The sequence below is a fragment of the Podarcis bocagei genome (genome assembly GCF_964188305.1).
Source record: "Podarcis bocagei genome assembly, chromosome: 6".
NCBI classification, from domain to species: Eukaryota; Metazoa; Chordata; class Lepidosauria; order Squamata; family Lacertidae; genus Podarcis; species Podarcis bocagei.
This window is the reverse complement of record NC_138130.1, coordinates 96,240,598-96,264,757: the sequence shown is the minus strand read 5'-3', so window position 1 is coordinate 96,264,757 and position 24,160 is coordinate 96,240,598.

The window sequence follows — 24,160 nt, the reverse complement described above, 5'->3', positions numbered from 1 at the left end:
CATTTTTTTCATTTCATCATATATACTCTCCCAAAACCCTGTAACCTTTGGGCATTCCCACCACATATGGTAGAAGGTGCCTTCCCTTACTTTACATTTCCAGCATTTGTTGCAGGATCCATACATTTTGGCTAACTTAACCGGAGTCAGGTACCAGCGATAAAACATTTTCATTAGGTTCTCCTTAAGTGACACACAGGCCGTAAATTTTAAATGTTGTTTCCAGAGTTTTTCCCACTCTTCGTAATAGATATTACGGCCAAGATCTCTAGCCCAGTGAGTCATTACCACCTTAACCTCTTCGTCAGCTAAGTTCCAGTCCAGTAAGTATTTATACAGTTTGGATAGTATTTTTATGTTGCTCCCCAGGATCTCGGTTTGGAATCTAGAGTTTTTGTCGGCATAACCTTTATCTTTTACATCTTTCCTAAACATATCATTTATTTGATGGTAGTGTAGCCAATCATATACTTGAGATTTAACTTGATCGTATGGCCTCATTTTCCATTTTCCTTCCTCCTTCATAAGCAATTGTTCGTAGGTTGCCCATTTAGTTCCCATATTAGTCTTTTTGATGGCCATTACCTCTAATGGCGATAACCAATGGGGTGTTCTGGGTTCTAACATCTCCTTATATCTCTCCCAAACCTCCAACAAAGGGCCCCTGAATATATGGTTCCCAAATCCTTTGTGGCCCTTCTTCCGCCCATGCCACAGGTAAGCATGCCACCCATAGCGGTTATCGTGACCCTCTAAGTCTAACACTTCCCCATCTTCTAGCTTTATCCATGTCTTTATCCAGCATAAGCTAGATGCCTCGTAATATATCTTCAAGTCAGGGAGAGCGAAGCCTCCTCTTTCTTTCGTATCCGTCAAGATTTTAAACTTTACTCTCGGCTTCTTCCCCTGCCAAATAAATCTGGAGATGTCTTTGTGCCAGGCTTTAAATATCTTAGTACCCTTAATAATTGGGATGTTTTGGAAGAGGAATAAAACTCTTGGGAATACCGACATTTTAATTGTAGCTATTCTACCCCAAAATGACAGTCTTAACCGACCCCAGGTTTCTATGTCTTTCTTGACTCCTTTCCATACCGTTTCGTAGTTGTTTTTAAAGAGATCTATATTTTTTGGAGTTACCCATATCCCTAGGTATTTCACCTTCTTAGTTACCTCTATTCCTGTTACTCTTTGTAATTCCTCAGTTTCGACTGCCTGCATATTTTTAGCTATTATTTTTGTTTTCCTTTTATTTAATTTAAAGCCTGCCACCTCCCCGAATTGGTCAAATTCTCTAAGTACCTTTTTTGTTGATTCTAATGGATCTTCCAATGTTACGACCAGGTCGTCTGCAAAAGCTTTAGTTTTGTGCTCATGCTTGCCTACCCTAATACCTTTAATTTCTTTATTATCCCTGATAGTTTTTAGTAGCACCTCTAGAGTCGTTATGAATAGCAATGGGGACAATGGGCATCCCTGTCTTGTTCCCTTAGTTACTGTTATTTCTTCCGTCTCTACATTGTTTATTATTAATCTTGCTTTTTGTTCCGTATATATTGCTTTTATGCCGTTGGAGAATTCAGTACCCACTTCCATGTGATCCAATTGTTTCAATAGGAATTCCCAATTCACGTTATCAAACGCTTTTTCAGCGTCCACAAATAACAGTATACCTTGTTTATCGCATCTTTCTGTTAAGTATTCTATGATGTTTATAATATTCCTTAAGTTGTCCTTCATTTGCCTACCCGGCAGAAAGCCGGCTTGGTCTCTATGGATGCTATTTAGCAAAATATCTTTAAATCTTCTTGCCAGGACTCCCGCAAAAATCTTGTAGTCTACATTTAGTAAGGAAATCGGCCTGTAGTTTTTGATTTGATCTAATTCTGAATCTTGCTTTGGAATTAGTGTGATCAGTGCCTCCTTCCACGTATCCGGTAATTCTCTTTCCCTCAAAATGTTATTCATTACTTCTTGTAGGGGATATAGCAAAGTCGATTCCATCTCTTTGTAATATCTACTAGTAAACCCATCTGGGCCCGGGGCCTTCCCATTTTTTAAGTCTGTTATTATTGCTTTTATTTCCTCCACCTCAATCGGGGCATTTAGTTTCTCTTTGTCTGCCGCGGGGATCTTTTTTATATTCTTGGCTATTAAGTATCTCTCTATTTCTCTCGTCTTATTCTTTTCTGTATTTCTAAAGAGTTCTCCATAGAAATCCAAAAAGGCTTTCCTTATTTCTTTAGGTTTAATTATCTCTTCTCCTCCTATCACTATCCTATTTATCGTATTCTGTTCCTTCCTTTTTTTCAATTGCCAAGCTAATATCTTCCCCGTTTTGTTGGCATGTTCAAAATTCCTCTGTCTCAATCTTTTAATTTTCCATTCTATCTCTCTGTTTATCAGCATTGTATATTGGGATTGTAAGACTTTTATATTCTCTTTTATTTTTTTATTTTTGGGATTTTTGATTAATTTTTGCTCGTTCTCTGCTAGTTGTTGTATGATTTCTTTTTTCCCTTTTTCTCTTTTTTTGTTCTTAATTGCACTCTGCTGGATAAAAAAGCCCCGCATCACCGCCTTCCCTGCATCCCATACCACCTTAGGCTTTGTGTTATTGCCCCTATTATCTTCGAAGTATTCTTTTAATCTATTTTGAGCCTTTTCTACTACTTCTTGGTCATCTAGCAGATAGTCCTTCAATTTCCATCTAAATGATCTATTTTCCTGCTCTTTCAATTCCATTTTTATTGGATTATGGTCTGAAATGGTTCTGACCTGGATCTCCACCCGTAGAGATCTTGGGACTAACTCTTTCGAAACCCATATCTGGTCTAATCTTGATGATGAATCGTTAGGTTCTGAATGGAAGGTGTATTGCTTTTCTAGAGGATATTTAAATCTCCAAATATCAACCAAATTACAATTCTGGATCAAAGAGAAAAAGGTTCTGGGTAGCTTCCCTTCTTTTCCTTTTGTATCCCTCAATCTATCCAATTCTAGCGACACCACGCCATTCATATCACCTAATAGTATAATTTTTTGGTCTGCGTAGTCAGATAGCTTTTCTTCCAACCTTTCGTAAAATTCTGACTTATTTGTATTAGGCGCATATATTCCAGCTATTATAATCTTTTCTCCCTGCCAGTTTATTTGTACTGCTAATATCCTTCCTTCTTCGTCTTTGAAAAGAAGTTTCGCTTCGATTTGTTTCTTTATATAAATAACCATTCCTCTCTTTTTACTCTGATCTGAGGATATGAACTCATTCCCCAATCTTGGATTAGTCAGGGTTCTTTTGTGTTTCCTCGCTATGTGTGTCTCTTGGAGACATATAATATCTAATCCTTCCTTCTTCAAAATATGTTCGATTCGATTCCTTTTCCCTTTATCGTTCATCCCATTAACATTCCAACTAAATATCTTTAACACCATTGCGATTTAATTAAGGGAGAGTAAAAAAAAGAAAGAAAAGAGAAAAGAAGAAAGGAAATGACTATTGATTCTTTTTAGGCTTCCTCTTCAGACCCTCCTCCCTCCCCCCCTCCCCCCCCGAACCCCCCGCCTCCCCCCCCAGATCCCCCCCCGGTCTTGCCTCCATCTTGGACTGAGTGAGCCGTGGTTGCTGAGCCCCATTCCTTTCCACAGATACCAGTAACTCCTGATACAGATATACACGGCCCTTTTTATGGGGAGGCACCATAGCTACACGATATGTTAATACAGAAATCTTCTCATTTTGTGGGAGGAGGTAGGACACCCTCCCCATGGCCACCAAAAGAGGATGTTCAGCTCAAAAACAAAACTCAAACTCAGTGACTTTCCCCCCATATGAGTGTGGGAAAAGATGGAGGGATGCAGTGGCGTAGCGTGGGTTGTCAGCACCCGGGGCAAGGCAAGTAATTTGCGCCCCCTAACCCATGGATTTGTGCCCCCTAATCTGTGGATTTGCGCCTCCTAACCTGTGGATTTGCGCCCCCTAACCCTAACCCCCAGATGTTGCGCCCGGTGCGGTCGGCCCCCCCTGCACCCCCCACGCTACGCCACTGGAGGGATGGGAGCAAGGACTTCCTCATTCATTTAAACGGCTGGAACAGATTAGGTGTGCATTCTTTTGCACAGGCAGTAATAACAATAATTATATCCCACCCATCTGGCTGGGTTTCCCCAGCCACCCTGGGCGCTTCCAACAAAGTATTAAAAATACAATAAAACATCAAACATTAAAAAATTCCCTAAATAGGGCTGCCTTCAGATGTCTTCTAAAAGTCAGGTAGTTGTTTATTTCCTTGACATCTGATGGGAGGACGTTCCACAGGGTGGGCGCCACCACCGAGAAGGCCCTCTGCCTGGTTCCCTGTAACCTCACTTCTCGCAGGGAGGGAATCGCCAGAAGGCCCTCGGAGCTGGACCTCAGTGTCCAGGCTGAATGATGAGTGTGGAGATGCTCCTTCAGGTATACTGGGCCAAGGCCGTTTAGGGCAGGGGTTGGCAAGGTTTACCTCGCCTGGGCCAGTTCACTCCCACGGATATCACTCCGTGGGCCAGATTTTCAACACCGCGGAAGCGAGTCCACACTGTGGGACTCACCTAGTGGGCGGCTCGGTTTGGGGGTGGCTTATGGGCCATTTAAATAACTCCTGTGGGCTGCTTGTGGCCCATGAGCCACAGGTTGCCAACCCCTGGATTAGGGCTTTAAAGGTCAGCACAAATACTTTGAATTGTGCTCAGAAACCTACTGGGAGGCAGTACATAGTGGGAGGCAGTACGTGAGGCAGTTGTGCTTCAAGAGGTCATGTTGGAGCAGAGCTACGAGGCAGCACCTGCTTGGAGGTGGTTCCATATTCCTTGTTACCAGTGCATCTTTGACAATAACAGTGAAATATTCTGTTTGTGGGGACTGCGCTGCTGTTTCTTTGCCAGCATGGTGCATTTGAGGTTAATAGAATATAACTTTTGTCTGGAGAGGCTACAGTTTCCTGTCTGATGCTATAATACTCCATGCATAAAAAACATTTCTCTGTAGAGCATGAAAAGTGGATGAGGAGAGGGAAGCGTTTTACTCTATAGAGTTTTCGGTTTTATACTACACATAGCCAAAGCGGAGTCAGTCTCCTATGTGCAAAATCGGGAGCTTTCCTACATATTGATGAAAAGTTTCCCACAAAACTACATATTTGCTACGTGGTGAGAGGAAGCAAAATGCACACACACAGAGCTCTTCTATAAGCTGAACATATGGAAAGCACCCTTTTCAAATGTTTGTATTTAATTGCATTTTAGTTACAACTATGTATAGAAGTGAACCCTCAGCACAAATCAGCTGGGCACGGGTAGGAAATAAAACCAACCATAGTTCACTTCCAATTTTATTTCAAAATCTAATACATACAAAATAGAGCTGAGCTTAAATGACTTAGCAGTTTTTCATGCTGAAAGGTTTCTGCCCTTTGCAGCAATTGTTCAGCCAAAAGGGCATGGTGAAATTTATTGCGCGGCAAGTCCCCCTCCCCCCTTGTGAAATAGACACAGGACACTTTATTTAAGGTTAATGGGCGTAAAAGGCCACAACTTTATTGATTACAGGAATTGAGAGGTATTGGCTTAGGCATTGGCTCCTATTGACTAACCGGCTTCAATTGCATGAAGACCTGTAAGGGTTAACCACCAATGGGGGAGTCCTGCTGAAGTACGTCAACTAGCAGCTGGAACGGGAAAGAGAGGAAAGCCTTAAATGTCCTAGGCCATGCCTCCCCAACCAGCTGATTGGCTGGTTGGGGCGATGACGCACCCAAGGATTCCCTCATTGTCTCGCGGGGGCTGTGAGCCAGCCCCCGCGTGCGTGGGGAGGGCGTGAGCCCGCAACCCCACCTCCTCCCTAGCTCGGAAGTGGCTTTATAATCCATCAACAAACCAACCAACTAATTAATTAATCACCTTCAATATAAATTTCAAGGTGATTTACAATGATACAATAAATCAGCTATGTTTTAAAATAAAATAATAAAAATAAAATAGTAGTAGTAGTAATAATAATAATAATAATAAACTGCCAAGATCTAATTCCTGCTGCCCCACCTCACAGCTCGGAAAGCTTGTCATAGCAAGAACATCTTTATAACCACCAGGCAACTGTAATATCTCAACAGGGATGTTTCCCTACAAAATGGTGGCAGCCCCACTGAAAGCCCTGCTGTGAGTTACTATGCACTGGGATCCTGATATTGTTTACTTCTTCATTCAATTTGCCCTTGGTTGTCATCTCACAGGCTTGCCCCCAAGAAACCATCTCTAGCTGACTCCGCAATACTGTGATATCATTTCATCTACCATGTGATCCCTAATAGTCTAGATCCCTTCCGGTTAATTCAGGAAGGAAGAAGCAGCCGTCATCATCAGGGGAAGTGTAGTGGCAAAGAAGCACCAGCAGATAGAGTTAGGCAGGGATGATGGGAGTTGTAGTCCAATTACATCTGGAGAGCCATGGGTTCCCCAGACCTGTCTATACAGACCTAGGGGTTTCCTTCTGCAGCCCCATAAGTGATTGACACCCGCCAAGTGTTGGGGAGATGGAGATACATTATGCTACTGGCCCATCTTTATCAGTTATGTTCATGGATCACAACATGAGGACATTTTGGGACTTTTAAGTCCATCAAAGCTATAGGGCCATCACAAAAAGAAGTATTATACTTTCCTTGTGCCCTACCTCAAAATAGCCTGGCTAATCAGGTACCCTTTCTTAGTGTATTGCCGCAAACAGAAGACACAAACATCTGTAATGCATAGCAATTTTAAAGGGGATGGGGAGAAAGAAGCTGGATGGTGCTTTTACTATTATTATTATTTATTATTATAAATAGTTCTTGAGAATTCAAACTGGCACCTGAGAAGTGTGCAGCACTACAGCCTAGCAATTTCCTTTTTAGGATTAACATAAATTAATGGGAGAAGATCTGGAAACAGACAGGTCACAACACCTAGCTAAAAACACCTGGGCAGAGATGTGCACAAGGAAAGGGATGGATTTCTTTCCCCGCAGTTGCCTTGCCAGTCACATCAGTTTCTCATTGAAAAGGCTTCCGGGGCCAAGTTGCCATGGCAACGGAACATTAATCTGCCAACTCTTCCTCTCTGCTGAGGGTGGGGTGTGTACCACTAGAAGGGCATCCTTTTCTGTGCTGTACCAGATCTCCAATATCAGTCTGAAAGGAATCACTTGTGGGAAATCAGGACAGTTACACCAAGTCCAAACCAGGGGTGCGAGATAATTTTTGATCAATTTTACTTCCTTGCTTTAGAACAGGGGTTCCTAAACTGTGGTTCATGGGCCACCAGTGTTCTGCAAGCCTCATTCAGGTGACCCATGGCATGTTCTCATTCAGTCGTATTTTTAATTGCATCTTTTATCTCTTACATTGCATTTTGTTGTATTACAATTTGAATTCTATGGGAATGCAATGGAATGCAAGGTAAGAAATAAAAGAACAACAATACAATTACACCGAGCATGGCATATTGTGATTGGTTACAACAGGCAGAAAAATCATTAAGTTGCCTACCAGCACCAATAGCAATTCTCAAGTGGTCCATGGTGGAAAAACCTTGAGAACCACTGTGCTTTGTGGAATTGAAAAAAATTCTGAGTAAGGGGTGATTTGAATCCCCAGGACAGTGAGGAAAACCAAGTCCTGTGAAGAAAAGTTGAAAAGGTTGGATACGTTTAGTCAGGAGAAGAGAAGATTAAGGGGGAGACATGATAGCACTCTTCAAATATCTGAAGGGCAGGACTAGGACTAATGGGTAGGAGTTGCAGGGAGGCAGATTTCAGCTAAAAATTTGGAGCTCCTTCCTAAAGGCAAAAGCTGTTCAACCGTGGAACAGATTGCATCAAGAGGCATTTCAATAGAGGTGTGATGTTCTTCTCTTAGGGAGACTGCAGATGCATCCTGTATTGCAGATTCGTATAGTTAAAGCTCTGGTTTTCCCAGTAGTGATGTATGGAAGTGAGAGCTGGACCATAAAGAAGGCTGATCGCCAAAGAATTGATGCTTTTGAATTATGGTGCTGGAGGTGACTCTTGAGAGTCCCATGGACTGCAAGAAGATCAAACCGATCCATTCTGAAAGAAATCAGCCCTGAGTGCTCACTGGAAGGACAGATCCTGAAGCTGAGGCTCCAATACTTTGTCCACCTCATGAGAAGAGAAGACTCCCTGGAAAAGACCCTGATTTTGGGAAAGATTGAGGGTACAAGGAGAAGGGGACGATAGAGGATGAGATGGTTAGACAGTGTTCTCAAAGCTACCAGCATGAGTTTGACCAAACTGTGGGAGGCAGTGGAAGACAGGAGTGCCTGGCGTGCTCTGGTTCATGGGGTCACGAAGAGTTGGACACGACTAAGCAACAACAACAACATTGAATAGAGCATGGGTAGGCAAACTAAGACCTGGGGGCTGGATCCGGCCCAATCGCCTTCTAAATCCGGTCTGTGGCCGGTCCGGGAATCAGCGTGTTTTTACGTTAGTAGAATGTGTCCTTTTATTTAAAATGCATCTCTGGGTTATTTGTGGGACCTGCCTGGTGTTTTTACATGAGTAGAATGTGTGCTTTTATTTAAAATGCATCTCTGGGTGATTTGAGGGGCATAGGAATTTGTTCATATTTTTTCTTCAAAATATAGTCTGGCCCCCCCAAAAGGTCTGAGGGACAGTGGATCGGTCCTGTGTTGAAAAAGTTTGTTGACCTCTGAAATAGAGAATTGGATAGGATTAACTACAATGCCCCTTCTGATGCTATTATTCTATGAATCTATAAACTTGACCTGTAATGACTGGACAAAGTATCCAGATGGATATGCAAGAGAATTGCTGGAATTGAAGAATTGTGTTCAAGGCCCTCCTCTGTGCATTGGTCAGATAACTCCACATGTTCCCTCCAACACTTACCAGTAATCATCTTCATTGTCAAGAGCTACTGCCTGCCTCTAGATTGAATATGAAACTTTTTGCTACCCAGGCTTCATAACACAGTCCCCTGCTATTTAAAGGGATTCATTGGGAAAAAAGCTATTCAGGTAGAATGGCTTCAGTTGCTATGAGCGCCACAATCTTGATGATAACCTTTCAGGCAGCTTCAAATCTGCAAATGCCACCCTTTAAAGCACTTAAGGTTGCGAGCTATTGATACAGATTGTGAACAAATGTGCACTGCTTCTAGTGAGAGGAGAAACCAGTAATTTTATTTTAAGGATGAAAGACAGAAAAGTGACCCTCATGTGGAATTCAGAGTGTTGCTTGAAGGTCTTTGAACTTTGTGATAAAGCACCAAATCAACAATGTATTGTGCTTACTCTAATGGCTTTCTAATGGTGCCCATTGTAGCTTAAAATGCTACCTTGAGCACCAGCACAGATCTGGGGACACCCATAGTTGCCCCTTCATAGTAGGGAACATTGTTTAAATGTGTCTTTCACATGTGCCAATCTGAGCACCCCATTTCATGTTGCATTCATGGTGATGGAGGTCTTGCAGTGCAGCTGTGTAGGTAACATCAGAAGCCCTAGACCGCACGGGTCAGTTGCCAGGGGATGCTGATATCGGGGAGGTCTCTTGTTCCTGGCTGAAGCCTGTAGGGTGTTCAGGTGCCGGTGATCAGGACCACAGACAGCTCACTGAGGTCATTGCAAGATAAAAGATAGAGCCAAGACAAAAGACTGGCCCACATTTGAGCATTATTTAGCAGTAGCCTGGAGCCAATCCTGAGCAGTGTGTGTGTTGTTTAAGCTTCGCCTCAGCAGAGGAAAACTGCTTGGGCCTCGGTCCAGTATATCTGAAGGAGCGTCTCCACCCCCATCGTTCTACCCGGACACTGAGGTACAGTGCTGAGGGCCTTCTGGTGGTTCCCTCGCTGCGAGAAGCCAAGTCAGAACCAGGCAGAGGGCTTTCTTTGTAGTGGCGCCCGCCCTGTGGAATGCCCTCCCATCAGATGTTAAAGAGAACAACAACTACCAGACTTTTAGAAGATATCTGAAGGCAGCCCTGTTTGAAGGTGAAGGACCCCTGACATTTAAGTCCAGTTGGGAATGACTCTGGGGTTGCGGCGCTCATCTCGCTTTACTGGCCGAGGGAGCTGACGTTTGTCTGCAGACAGTTTTTCTGGGTCATGTGGCCAGCATGACTAAGCTGCTTCTGGTGAAACCAGAGCAGCGCATGGAAACGGCGTTTACCTTCCTGTCGGAGTTGTACCTATTTATCTACTTGCACTTTTTGTTTTGTTTTTTTAATTTTTATTTGGTTTTCTGCTTTTATAAAAACAAAACACACACAAAGAAAAAACACAAAACAAAAACATGTATAAAATCAGCAAATCCCCATTTCATAACCTTGTTCCCTGACTTCCCCCCACCCCCCCTCATGCATCCCAGTTCCCAAGATTATATCAGCAAGTTGGTGTTTCTCCTCTTAACCATCTTATTCATCTTATTACCTCTTTTATAATAAAAATTGATTTTCCTAAGTTGGACTTAAGTTCTCTTCCATCGATTTTCATTTTGTCTTAATTAAGAGTCATATTAACCAAACCTAAAAGTCTTAAGAGTTTTTAAGAATCTCCTCTTCCCTCCCTCCCATCCCCGGTTTTTGTCCCTTCCCAATAGAAATCCAAATTCGAGATTCTCAGCCTGGGTTCCTCACGTCCGAGGCTTTCAAGTCTATTTCAGTCCCTCTCCGCCTGTCTTGTTGGTAGTCCTTTATGTCAGTCGTCGAGTCTGGAAAGAGTTCTTTCACCATCAAAGTGTATTCTCTTCCCACAAGGAGATTTGAAAGTAACTGCTGAAAAGTTTCCACAAAGCCTGTATCTTCAGAATCAAAGTCCAAACTGAGGCCCCAGTCATATTTCTTTATTTTAAGTTCCTGTATTCCATATTGTCCCGGGACCTCCTCCTTCTTCTTCTGTGTCTTTCGCAGACTTGTGGTAGATAAGTTCCCAGCATCTCCTTGCTTGTGTTCCACAGATGTCAGCTTTTGGTTGTTACTTCCCAAGGTTACTTCTTCTTTTTCTTGTTGTTTAGTCTCTTCCACCTCTGTAGATATTGTTTCCCATTCAGCTGTGGATTCTTTCTCATTCAGGTCCTCAATACAGAGAGCAGAGTTGCCTGTTCCCAAGGTCATAGTCACAAGTTGTTTATTCATGGCCAAGCTCTGCTCTTGTAAGGTTCCCACCAGTTGAAACATCCTTTCGATTTCCACTAGTAACTTTCCTTCCACAGCCATTGTATCCATTGTAGTTACACAGAATTCCCCCTAGAGGGAATCTGGTTACTTATTAGTCTTTTCTCCAACAGTCCTTTAACAAATTATTATTACTTTGTTTCCAACAATTTTGGCTCAATTATAACTCGTCTTAGTCCAGAGGGATCTTAGATAGCGATTTTTCCACTTTAAACCGCCCGTTTGACAGCTTTGACAGCTGTCAAACTCCGCAGCTCTTACACAGGCACAAAGGCTGGACTTTCCCGAGCCCGGGAGGGGGGGTTGTTCAAAACAAAAAGAAGGTTTCCAAAACTCCACTCTCCAGCCCAAAATTTCCTTTAGCCAAATCTTGAAAGTTAATGTCCTTTTTAACTCACCCCACCAAGGGTAGGCTCTCCAGCTTAGCTCTTATGTCGTTGCGTAGATCGTCTGCAAGGGGGGGGGGTGCGGACTTCCTTTTAGTCGTCTCCAATTCAGGGTAAATTTTTTAAAGTCCCAATCCGTCTTACTCACGGGTGATTCTTTCAGTCCAAATTTTCAAGGAAGGAAGTCAGCGCTCTCTGGTCATGGCTCGCGGCTTCGCTCCACCGAGGTAGCGATCGACTCTCAGTGCCACGCCACCCCCGTATCCTCTCCGCAGCCTTTAAAAAGGCTCTTCGTGGATCAGGGGGGGCGCTTAAGGCACCCGCCGAGTCTTCAGTCTGCAGGCATCCGCGCCTGCGGTTTTTAAGGGTCCCCGCGTCGCCGGCGCGGCAAAGACCCGTCCTCGGTAGAGCCGATTCCCTCCGCAGCTCGGAGGGAATCCGCCATTTCCAGATCGCGTCAACCCGGAAGTCCCTACTTGCACTTTTTGCGTGCTTTCAAACTGTTAGGTTGGCAGGAGCTGGGACCAAACAATGGGCGCTCACCCCATCACAGAGATTTGAAGTGACAACCTTCTGATCGGCAAGCCCAAGGCTCGGTGGTTTAACCCACAGCGCCACCCATGTCCCTCATGCAGCCCTGTTTAGGGAAGCTTTTAATGTTTGATGCATTACGCTATTTTAATATTTTATTGGAAGCCGCCCAGAGGGGCTGGGGAAGCCCAGCCAGATGGGTGGGGCAATAATAATAAATTATTATTATTATTATTTGAATGGGAGGCTCTGAAAACCTCCTCTGTTGCCACCAGACCTAGCCTGTGTGTTTGTGTTCTCTTCCCAGCGGCAGGCCATTCATGATGAGTCCAAAGAGCCAGATGATGTGGGCAGATTTACCTCCTTAGCCATGGAAAATGTGGGCCATCACTGTTACCTGGCCCCCCCTTTATTCCTTGGATACCTCTGGCGGTTATGTTAAAGCTCCTCCCTTTTTACTCCATGCAGGAAAAGCCTATGGTGCGGTAGGAAACAAACACACACATACATACATACATCGGCAAGCAAAATAGCAAGTGCTGGGTATCTTTGGCAATGAAGCGGCCTCAATTCTTCTGCTTCTTTTCACAAAAAACTGAACTCAAATAAGATGGTGATGGGGGTGGGGAGCACACACATGGAAGGATGCCCTCCACCTTACAGGGGTTAACTGGTATGAAAGAAATCACAGTGACTACATGGTGTTCTTTCTACCTGTCTTGCTTGGGTTGAAAATATCTCAGACCCCGGCAAATATAGCAGAAAGTCCCTGAAGGCAAATAGCAAAATGAAAATGTCAAATAGCATTTCACTTGGCCTTTAACATCAACCCTCCCAAAATTGGGGACGAATCATTGCCAGCTCTGGAGTTGGCATAGCAAATTTCCCTTTCGTTGTTCCCAATGGAATGCATGTGTTTGTGTGGAGGAAAGTTACCCCAAAACCCAGAAGAAGAAAAGACCACCATTCCACCTTCACTTCTGCCTTGCTGGGGAGAGTCTGGATGGATGCTGAATGTGAATGTTCATCTGCTTTCAGATTCCCTGCTTCCATCCTAAGCAGAGGCACTTGTCCGAGACAGGAGGAGCTCTGACTTTCTATGTGTAAATGGAGTTATTTTGGTTTATCTTTTTCAGGGCTTTCTGAGTGCCACTGGAAGTTGTTATTGGTTTTGTTTTTTTAAAAAAGTGGGAGAATTAATTAGATTTCAGTAATGTCACACTGATCTTACTTGGCATTAAAACACCAAGAAGAACTGACCGTTCCATCGTGTTTTATCCTGCTTCTACTATTATTATTTGGAGACTTGGTTCTCTGTAGCTGAGCTGGAAGAAGTTAACCATGCCCTTTAAGCATGGAGTTAGGAGTAGAAATGTGTGTGGAAATTGATAGATTCCTTGTTTCATATTAAAAACTAGATGGGACGTTTAGATGTCAGAATTCAAGAACTCAATGGGTGTTAATGCAGGTTTATCCAAGGAGCTCAGAGCAGGAAAAAGATCTCAACCAATTTGTTCCTCAAAGCAGCACTCTGAGGTCCGTTAGGCCAAGTGTGGGCAGACCTCAGATTTGCCAGTTTACGTTTCTTTAGTTTCTTTTCTTTATTTCATGTAGATTAGATTGCTATTTTAATTGTATTGTGAAAATTTCAGTAAAAAGAATTCCAAAAAGGAATAATAATAGTAAATAAATAATTTAAATAAATAAATATAATAATAATAATAATAATAATAATAATAATAATAATAATAATAATAATACCCCGCCCATCTGGCTGGGTTTTCCTAGCCACTCTGGGCGGCTTCCAGCAAATTATAAAAAATAATAAAATGTCAAACATTAAAAACTTCCTGATACAGAGCTGCCTCCAGATGTCTTCTAAAAGTTGTGTAGTTCTTTATCTCCTTGACCTCTGATGGGAGGGTGTTCCACAGGGAGGGTGCCACTGCCAAGAAGGCTCTCTGCCTGGTTCCCTGTAACTTCACTTCTTGCAGTGAGGGAACTGCTAGAATACCCTCGGAGGAGGACCTCAGTGTCCTGGTTGAATGATGGGGGTAGAGGTGCTCCTTCAGAGGGCCAGGGCCATTTAGGGCTTTAAAGGTCTGCAACAACACTTTGAATTGTGCTCAGAAATGTACTGGGAGCCAGTGAAGATCTTTTAGGACTGCTGTTATATGGTCCCGGCAGCTGCTCCTAGTCACCAGTCTAGCTGCCACACTTTGGATTAGTTGTAGTTTCTGAGTCACCTTCAAAGGTAGCGCATTGCAGTAGTCCAAGTGGGAGATAACTAGAGCATGCACCACTCTGGTGAGACAGTCTGCGGGCAGGTAGGGTCTCAGCCAGCATACCAAATGGAGCTGGTAGACAGCTGTCCTGGACACAGAATTGACCTGGTGCCTGACCATGCCAATCCCCAACATTGGGACTGCATAACATACTCTCACCCAACCAGATATTTCTCTAGAAACCATTGTTGCTCCAAGTGCTTGGTTGAGTTCAAAAGAAAAGATGGATAATCTCCAAATTACAGAATTTATCCATTATCAATTGTTTGCCACCAACGGAGCTGAGATGCGTTATCTCACTTGGGGAGGAGGTGGTTTATGTAGCATTCCAACATCTCATCTGAACCTCTGGCTGCAGTTAAATTGCCTGGTTGCATTGCAACAGTTTGCAAATGTTTGCCAATCCCATCAACGCCAAATGCAGAAATAACAGCTTGCCTTCTGCCTTCTGTGCCGGGAGCAGATGTCTGCTGTTAATCTGGGTTTCATTTCTAGTTGTGAAGGAGAGAAACCTTCCTGGATTGGTTTTGGTCTACGAAGAACAACTATGCTAGAGGTTCCTCAAATTTTGTTCTAGTGAGCACTGATTTACATGATGCTGTGGACAAGTGGAGGAGGACAGGAGGGTAGGATTAGTTTGCGGGAATTTCCTTTGATAATGCTACTAAGGAATCGGAGGTGGAGAGTTACCTTGCTTCCAGGCCAACCCTGTTCTCTGGAACTGTCTTTATTCACTCACCTTTTTGGAGTGTGCAGAGACCTCATCACAATTCAGTTGCAATCCAGTAGTCCTCCCTATTTTGCCAGATATATGATTTATGGATTTATGTCTGGCATGGCAAGGCACTACAGTGGTACCTTGGGTTACAGATGCTTCAGGTTACAGACTCTGCTAACCCAGAAATAGTACCTCGGGTTAAGAACTTTGCTTCAGGAAGAGACAAGAAATTGCGTGGTGGCGGTGTGGCAGCAGCGGGAGGCCCCATTAGCTAAAGTGGTTCCTCAGGTTAAGAACAGTTTCAGGTTAAAAACGGACCTCCAGAATGAATTAAGTTCTTAACCCGAGGTACCACTGTAAAGGTAAAGGGGGTAAAGGGACCCTTGACCGGTAGGTCCAGTCGTGGACGACTCTGGGGTTGCGGCGTTCATCTTGCTTTAAAGGCTGAGGGAGCCGGCATTTGTCTGCTTCCGCAGACGGTTTTTCTGGGTCATGTGACCAGCATGACTAAGCCGCTTCTGGCGAACCAGAGCAGTGCACGAAAACGCCGTTTACCTTCCTGCCGGAGTGGTACCTATTTATCTACTTGCACTTCAAACCGCTAGGTTGGCAGGAGCTGGGTCTGAGCAACGGGAGCTCACCCCGTCATGGGGATTCGAACCACCATCCTTCTGATCGGCAAGCCCTAGGCTCAGTGGTTTAGACCACAGTGCCACCCACGCAAGGCACCACTGAGGCTTTTAAGGGCTCATTTGCCTTTAGAAAACACTTCCTCTTTGCAAGTCCAGCCCATTTTATTGCTTCATATATTGTCCCAACATCTGCACTGTTCCTTGGAGTTTTGCCCCCTTGGTATTTAGCACTTGGGGGCTACTGAACCTCAGTGCCAACATGTGCACTGGCCTTGTTCCTGGCTGACTTTTGGAAGAACCCCAATGAGCATAGAAACATCCCCTTTGGGCTTTAAATGGCCCTTGCCTAACCACCAACTGCTGACCACTACTGAGGTAGGTCATTTGCCCTTCTCACTGTAGGCTAACTGCCCATAACGGTGGCTGCTCTATGCTTCAACTCTTTGCTGAGCACTCCACCTTATAACTCAACTATGAAGCACCGGGAAATGTATCCTGTTTCCTTATCGTGTGGGGCATCCCTGCACCATTTCTGCAAGCTGCTGGAGGCAGGCTGGTGCTACCGCAGAGAAGGATTGTGCTGGTGTGTGGAACTGTGGCGACAAAGCAACTCATCACTTTATCCACGTGGCCTCCAGGTTGTGGAATGCTCTCATCTCCAAGGTGCGAAGGGCTGGAGCTCAATGGTAGAGCATCTGCTTTGCATGAAGAAGGTCCCAGGTACTATTGCCAGCATCTCCAAGCAAGACTGTGAGAGATTCTCTGCCTGAGACCCTGGAGAACCACAGCCAGTTAGTGTAGGAAATGCTGAACTGGATGAACTATTGGTCTGACTTAGCATAAGGCAGATTGCTACGTTCCAGCATTGGGATGTGGCTTTTGGGTGCATGGATGTTCTCATGCTCCATTGCTGCATTCCCTGTTTTGCTGCTCTTGTTTTTGGTATCGGGTTTGTTTGTTTTGTTCTTTTGACACTGACAAGACCAGCAGTTTCACAACTGGAGGAAATAGCAGCCATGGGAGGACTAACATCCCAACTTTGCCAGAGTGTTAAAAACGGCATGTGTTGAAAGATCCCAGGTGACATCTAGAGTTACATGACTTCTATTTTTACATTGTGTGTGTGTGTGTGTATATATATAATAGTGATGCTGCAATGGCTGTGCCTTCTCAGACTTATAATTCCACTCCTGCAGAATCTGAGACCCAAAGGTAGCGATTTCACCAAATTGTACATGCATTGTAACTTGCTCCACGTGGGGCTGCCCTTGAAGCTGACCCAGAAACTCCAGCGGGTGCAGAATGATGCGGCGAGGCTCCTTGCCATGGGATCACATTCACCCAGTAAAGCACTGCACTGGCTCCCAGTGGAGTACAGGGTCAGGTTTAAGGTGCTGGTTTTGACCTTTAAAGCCCATGCGGCCTAGGACCCACGTACCTACGGGACCGCCTCTCCTGGTATGCCCCACGGAGGACCTTAAGGTCCACAAATGACAACATTTTGGAAGTCCTAGGTTGCAAGGTGGTTAGATTGGTCTCAAGATGGGGACCCTTTTTTCTATTGGGGTCTGCATGCTGGTGGTGGAGGAGGCCACAGCCAGCGGCGGGTGGGGCTGGAGACCAATGTAAGAGGGTCCCTCTAGCCCAGTATTGTCTACAATGACTAGCAATGGTGCTCCAGGCTTTCAGACATGATCCTCTCCAAACCCTACTTGGACATTCCAAGGGGTGAACCTGGGACTTTCTTCATTCATTCATTCCATAAATAGCAACACCCTAGAGGTCCCGGGCCCTAAGGAAGTCAGATTAGCCTCAACCAGAGCCAGGGCCTTCTCATCACTGGCTCCGGCCTGGTGGAACGCTCTGTCACAAGAGACTAGGGCCCTGAGGGACTTGACATCTTTCCACAGGGCCTGCAAGACAGAGCTGTTCCGCCTGGCCTTTGGTTTGGACTCAGTCTGACCCTTATGTTGCCCTCCCCTTATGGTCTTGATCTATCAGCTACTTTTAAAATGAGGCTGCATTTTAAGCCGTATTTTAAATTGGTCCCCCCCCATTATGATTTTACTGTGATTTTATTGGTGTTAGCTGCCCTGAGCCTGGCTCTGGCTGGGGAGGATGGGGTATAAATAAAATTTATTATTATTATTATTATTATTATTATTATTATTATTATTAGAGAGATAAGTGTCAAATGAGTGCATCAAGTTGTTGGCTTTTTGTTTCACAACAGATGTGAAGAATGGTAAGAATAAACTTACTACCGCCGGAGTTTGTTAGGGCCGGGAGAGTGCCAGGACCCTTCTCATACCTAACGCCCCCCATCCCCACTATGGGAGGCTGTATATCTTACAATACCAGTTGTTGGGGCACCCAGATGTTTAGGGAGAGGGCTGTGGGGCTCAGGTCCTGCTTGTGGGATCCACATGGACCTCTGGTTGAGAACAGGATGCTGGACTAGATTTGGCCTGACCCAGCAGCCTCCTCTTGTGTTGGATGTCAAACTCAGCCAAGAGCATAAGGTCAAACAGATTCCTCACTGGCCTTGCAGACAACTTCATTGTCCAGAAAGTGGGAGAAGCAACAAGAGGAACAGCCATTTTAGATCTGGTCCTAACCAATGTTGATGACCTGGTTAGTGGGGTAGAAGTGGAAGGATCATTAGGCGCGAGTGATCATGCTCTTCTGAAGTTTACTATACAGCGGAAAGGAGCAGCCAAGCATACTAGGACTCAATTTCTTGACTTTAAGAAAGCCGACTTCATAAAACTTAGGGAAGTGCTGGGTGAGATCCCATGGACAGCAATACTAAAAGGAAAGGGAGTTCATGATGGCTGGGAGTTTGTTAAGAGGGAGATAGTAAAAGCACAACGTCAGGCAATACCAATGAGACGGAAACATGGAAGGTGCCTAAAGAAGCCAGGGTGGCTATCTAAAGAACTTTTAACTGAGTTAAGATTAAAAAAGGATGTGTACAAAAAATGGAAAAGGGGGGAAACCACCAAAGAGGAATTCAAACAAATAGCCAGCACGTGTAGACACAAAGTCAGAAAAGCTAAAGCACAGAATGAACTCAGGCTTGCTAGAGAGGTTAAAAGCAACAAAAAAGGCTTCTATGGGTATGTTCGTAGCAAAAGGAAGAACAAAGAAACAGTGGGGTCACTCAGAGGAGAAGATGGTGAAATGCAAACAGGGGACACAGAAAGGGCTGAACTCCTCAATGCCTTCTTTGCCTCAGTCTTCTCCGATAAAGAAAACAATGCCCGACCTGAAGAATTTGGAGCAAATGATTCAGCAAAGGAAACACAGCCCAGAATAACTAAGGAGATAGTACAAGAATACTTGGCTAGTTTAGATGTATTCAAGTCTCCAGGGCCAGATGAACTGCATCCAAGAGTATTAAAAGAACTGGCAGATGTGATCTCAGAACCACTGGCAGTCATCTTTGAGAATTCCTGGAGAACAGGCGAAATCCCGGCAGACTGGAGGAGGGCAAATGTTGTCCCTATTTTCAAAAAGAGGAAAAGAGAGGACCCAAATAATTACCGCCCAGTCAGTCTGACATCAATAGCAGGGAAGATTCTGGAGCAGATCATTAAGCAAACAGTCTGTGAGCACCTAGAAAGGAATGCTGTGATCACCAATAGTCAGCATGGATTTCTGAAAAATAAGTCATGTCAGACTAACCTGATCTCGTTTTTTGACAGAATTACAAGCCTGGTAGATGAAGGGAATGCAGTGGATGTAGCCTACCTTGATTTCAGCAAGGCATTTGACAAGGTGCCCCATGATATTCTTGTAAAGAAGCTGGTAAAATGCGGTCTTGACTATGCTACCACTCAGTGGATTTGTAACTGGCTGACTGACCGAACCCAAAGGGTGCTCATCAATGGTTCCTCTTCATCCTGGAGAAGAGTGACTAGTGGGGTGCCACAGGGTTCTGTCTTGGGCCCGGTCTTATTCAACATCTTTATCAACGACTTGGATGATGGACTCAAGGGCACCCTGATCAAATTTGCAGATGACACCAAACTGGGAGGGGTGGCTAACACCCCAGAGGACAAGATCACACTTCAAAACGACCTTGACAGATTAGAGAACTGGGCAAAAACAAACAAGATGAATTTTAACAGGGAGAAATGTAAAGTATTGCACTTGGGCAAAAAAAATGAGAGGCACAAACACAAGATGGGTGACACCTGGCTTGAGAGCAGTACATGTGAAAAGGATCTAGGAGTCTTGGTTGACCACAAACTTGACATGAGCCAACAGTGTGACGCGGCAGCTAAAAAAGCCAATGCAATTCTGGGATGCATCAATAGGAGTATAGCATCTAGATCAAGGGAAGTAATAGTGCCACTGTATTCTGCTCTGGTCAGACCTCACCTGGAGTACTGTGTCCAGTTCTGGGCACCACAGTTCAAGAAGGACACTGACAAACTGGAACGTGTCCAGAGGAGGGCAACCAAAATGGTCAAAGGCCTGGAAACGATGCCTTATGAGGAACGGCTAAGGGAGCTGGGCATGTTTAACCTGGAGAAGAGGAGGTTAAGGGGTGATATGATAGCCATGTTCAAATATATAAAAGGATGTCACATAGAGGAGGGAGAAAGGTTGTTTTCTGCTGCTCCAGAGAAGCGGACATGGAGCAATGGATCCAAACTACAAGAAAGAAGATTCCACCTAAACATTAGGAAGAACTTCCTGACAGTAAGAGCTGTTTGACAGTGGAATTTGCTGCCAAGGAGTGTGGTGGAGTCTCCTACTTTGGAGGTCTTTAAGCAAAGGCTTGACAACCATATGTCAGGAGTGCTCTGATGGTGTTTCCTGCTTGGCAGGGGGTTGGACTCGATGGCCCTTCTGGTCTCTTCCAACTCTATGATTCTATGATTCTATGATTCTTGTAAGAAATAAAAATTCTCTGACTATTAAGTTTATGTGACCCAAGCTTCTGTCCACTTCCCAGTTACGATGGACTTGCTTATCTCTGTTTGAGGTCCTTGAAACTGGAGATGCCAGATACTGAATTTAAGATCTTCTGCCTTCAGAAGTTTTGCTCTGCCAGGGAGTTACAATCCCTGCCTTTAAACATGACATCTTACATCTTATTTTTTTAAAGTTTTTTTTTTTTTTAAAATCCAGTAACCATCACTGAATCAAATGAGCCTGAGACTGAATAAATAAGCAAGGACATAGCTGGTATGAAACATACATCTTAACTTTTTTTTGTCTTCATTCTGTGTGCTTTATTTTTTTTCATTTTTTTTTACACAAATGGAATGGATGCATTGAGTATTTACACTTAACAGGAGTGAATGCTGTCTAGTGTATTTGTAAACTCCAGTTCCAGTTCAGAGTAACGCCGCCACCCCACCCCCGCAACCCCACAAAATTACATCTGAGTTAAGAAACAATCCTGTCAAAGAGAAGGGTGTGAAAAGAAAAAGAAAAGAGAAGTGTCAAGAACAAAGCATACAGGCCATTTGCACTCTGGCATTCAGACGAGTCAAGTTCAGCATACAAAGTCACCCATTTAAAAGGAACCAAGAGAGAGCTGTTGTTACTTTTCCGGGATCCTGCAATGCCATTTGTTTCCAAAGTGATGTTCTGCAGGCAATATACCCTTTTGCCCTTCCTGTACAACACAGGAACATCGGAAGCTGTCTTATACCAGGCTGGGCTGTTAGTCCATCTAGTAAAGCAACTATCTACCTGAGCTATGATCCCTGCAGAAATAAGGCGTGGTCCCGATTTCCCCCTTGCGTTTCCTTACGGCTAGGACAAACATTACATTTTGCAACCAGGGGATGATTCCTTGAATAAGTCTTGTGGATATAAATATGTAGTAAATCACTGAGCTGAAATGAGGCATCCCTCTGACTTGTGAGGAAAAAAGACTGGGCCTTAGTTTTTTTAACCACGTTGTAGCTTTTAAACTGTTTGCCGGGATCCTTTGTGATTCCTCCGGAAATTTTCCAAGGTTGTCTCAAAAGATTTGTAGCCAGGAGAGTGTGTCGTTGCAGAACACAAGCACAGGTAGCCTAATGTATCTACAGTTGTTGTGTTGTATTACTTTTGAGGATGTCTTAGGGAGTTAGCCTTACCCAGCGTAGACCCACTGAAATTGACAATGACTAATTTAGGCCCATCAATTTCGGTGGATCTACTCAGCATGGTCCCTATAAAGTTGTCCCAGGAGTCAAAAGAGAGAACAGGCGTCCTTCTGTGCCCATTCAAAAAGAGGGTTCTACCCCGGAACTGGTGGACTTATTTGCCTCCCATTGGGATGAATGGGGAATAACCAAGAAAAATGGCGGAAGTCCACCTTCTACGCTTGCTTTCCCTCCTATCTTTATAGTTAAAAGGATTAGAGGTGCACTCGTTTAAAAAGGATGGCTGAATAGTCAAGGAGAGTCCCAGAATATCTAGGTGCAGAGCAGTTTCGCACTGGCCCCCATTGTGTCAATAGTCCTGTACCTCAACAGGAACATCAATAGGGATGGATGAACTTATTTGAGAGAGCTCCCTCCTCCTGCACTGATCTTAGTGGTTTCTAAATCCTAGGAATTCATTAAATATCTACACATTTCACTAGATACCCACTGAAAAATGATTTAGTGCAATGGTTCGGGAATCATGGAAAGCGCTTATTTTGACCAACAAAGCCCTGCAAGGCATGGGGTCCCAATGCATGCAGGGCTTCATTTCTCCATAGGAACCTGCTTAGACCTCGAGATTGGCACTTCTTGTCCTTCTCCATGTTTGAGTGAATCCTCAGAGTATGGTAACAGGCGAACGGGCCTTTTCTGTGGTAGTCTCCCTCTTGTGGAATGATCCCACCACCTGGGAAGCTTGCCCTAGCACTGGCATTTTACTTTTTTTCCAGCTCCAGGCAAATATGTATTTATTTGCCCAGACGCTTTGGACAATTTTAACGGTCTGGCTTTCTGGAGTTATTTGCTGGTGTCCCTTTCTGTGTTGGTTTGGGGTTTTGTTTTTAGGCGAGTCTCAATCAAAACTTGGAGTATTCCTTGGCATCGTCTTAACGAATATATTGTTATCAGCTGCTTTTTAGCATTTGAGCTTTTCCTTAGGTAGCTTTCGGAAGTCCTTCAGCTCTGGGGGGAGGGAGGAGGGACAATGAACAAATCTAAATAAGTAAACTAATGTGTGGAAGAGTTTAGGGGCTGCATGTGGTGCACTCTCTGTGTACGCGTGGCAGTAGTCAGGCCTGAAGCAACCCATATGAACTCAAAGTAGGTCGCAGTGTCCTCTGCAATGTGTTGGGAATGGAGTGGGCAACCTTTTGATCTTCCAGATGTTGCTGGACCACAACTCCCATCATCCTTGACCATGGGGATGATGCAAGCCCAACACCATCACAGGCCACAGGTTTCCTACCACTGTGTTGGTGACAGATGGATTGGGATGCTGCAGTTGGCTTTTATGCTTTACAAACTGCCTAGAAGCCACCATAGAAGCATTTTGTTGTTGTTGGCATCCATCTGTCTTGAGAGACAATGAAGTGTGCCTTTAGGGGTGAAAAACTACTGTGTTAGCTACATCAAAGTGACCTTCCCGGGGTACAAGTCTGGGCAGTGTTAATAATAATAATAATAATAATAATAATAATAATAATAATAATAATAATAATAATAATAATAATAATAATAATTTTATTTGTACCTCGCCCATCTGGCTGGGCTTTCCCAGCCACTCTGGGCGGCTTCCAACAAAGATTAAAAATACATTAAAATGTCACAAATTAAAAACTTCCCTGAACAGACAGCCTTCAGATGTCTTCTAAATGTCAGGTGGTAGTTTATCTCTTTGACAACTGATGGGAGGGCGTTCTACAGGGCGGGTGCCACTACTGAGAAGGCCCTCTGTCTGGTTCCCTGTAGCTTTGCTTCTTGCAGTGAGGGAACAACCAGAAGGCCCTCAGCGTTGGACCTCAGTGTCCGGGCAGAAAGATGGGGGTGGAGACGCTCCTTCAGGTATCCTGGGCCGAGGCCGTATAGAGGTCCTGGACTGCCCAGAGGACAAGGCGGAGGAGGAGGAGAAGAGGCTAATGCAGAAAGGATTTCTTTAATACAGATTGTTTAAGAAGCCAACGTGATAAAGCAGGGGTACCTAATGTGGTACCCTCCACATCTTGTTAGATTACAACTCCCATGAGCTGCAGCCAGTGTGACCAAATGTCAGGGAATGATGGGAACTGTAGTCCAGCCACATCTGTAGGGTACCCCAGGGCAAAAGCATCCCCAAATACCCATCTTTCTTTTAAAGCTCCCACATATTAGTTAAGACGATTTGTCCACCCAGCCCAGTATTTTCTACTCTGAGTGCCTCTCCAGTGTCTCAAACAGAGACACCTG